The following is a 1,507-nucleotide window of genomic DNA, read 5'->3' as shown; positions in this document are numbered from 1 at the left end:
GTTTTGGGTGTACTATTCCTTTAATGTAAACGATATGTGCGCTACAGCATCGAACAACGATGATGTTGCCATTTTCAGGGGGGCTTAAGACTTTTAAAATAAGGTTAAATTCATCACTTTGACTCTGGCTGTTTCACAGCATCAGTATATTACTTTAACTTATAATTAATATATAGGCACATCATTTTGCAAAGTCATTATGAAGTCAATGAAGTCTATAAATCATGTAATATAACATATTATACAAATCCATCACAATATAACTAATGTTAATGGTGCAAAACTGTTAAATTAATGATGTAATATATATATATATATATATATATATATATATATATAAAAAAGGGGTTGAGTTGTTTTTCCCTCAATATAACATGCAACATAAATCAGCTCATGACTTTTTCAAATGAGAAAAACAACAAACACTACAGGAACTAGAGCGTCATCCACTTAATAAAGAATTATTACATTTACATTTCATAGTGAATTACTTTCTATTTACTCTATTTTTTAACGTTAGACTCAATGTCTATGGCTGACTCAATGTCTTCCAGTCAGTCAGAGACAGTCAGACTAATGTTACGCTCCAGCTAACTGTTTGTTTTTGCAGTCAAATGCTACAAATATGGCCATTTTACTACGGGTCTCCATAGGCGTGGGGAGTACCAATATGGCGACCGGTGGCTTCACTTCTTTTGGGATTTCCAGTGAATAAATAGAGATCAGTGGATGAAACAGGTTTATCCTCCACCTTGTCTCATTACTTAAATATTACTTTGGACTAAACTGATAACATATTTCTGTCTGTAAACTAGATCTATCTGTCTAGATAGGACAGCAACCCAAAGTCTAAAACCCAAACTAACTTTGGTAAAAGCTCAAGCAACATCTCTACAAACCTCACATGAGAGACTGCAGCTCTCTCTACTAAAGAGAAGCTAAGGATAGCTAAAGACAACTTAGCAGTGGCTAACGTTAACTAAAACAAATTCTCTATTTACTCCAAATGATTAAATCTACGGCACAGAAATGACAGTTTATCATAAGTATGTGTGTATTTCTTGAGACTCTTTCGGTGTTTTAAGGGCTCTATTTAAAGCTAACCCCCTAGCTGCTGCTAAGCTAGCTGTGCTAATGTTAGCACATCTTACCACTGCTTTTCTCCAGAACTGCGCAGTTTGGTTGACAGCTGTCAGTTCCGGTCTCAACCAGTTCTACCAGCAAACATCTACATTCCTCTGAGCGGCCGGCCGGCTGATGGACACCAGGCTGTCTTCGGTCTGAGCGGAGCCGCTGTGAGGGAGATGCCGGGTCCGGTTGGCTCCAGTAACTTCTCAGCTGGGCGGGCGGGGGGATCGCTTTCATTTCACTTAAACGCTGCGTTCAGGGACCGTGCTGAGTGTAGGAAACCCAATGTTTGGCTTCAGATATTATGTATATAAATGTGTACAACTTTTAGCTTCATCTGTTTTAAATTCGTACAAAATCTTCTTTAAGAAACCTTTAG

This window comes from Cyprinodon variegatus, unplaced genomic scaffold (assembly GCF_000732505.1).
Source record: "Cyprinodon variegatus isolate N-32 unplaced genomic scaffold, C_variegatus-1.0 Scaffold1017, whole genome shotgun sequence".
NCBI lineage: Eukaryota > Metazoa > Chordata > Actinopteri > Cyprinodontiformes > Cyprinodontidae > Cyprinodon > Cyprinodon variegatus.
This window is presented reverse-complemented; position numbering follows the sequence as displayed.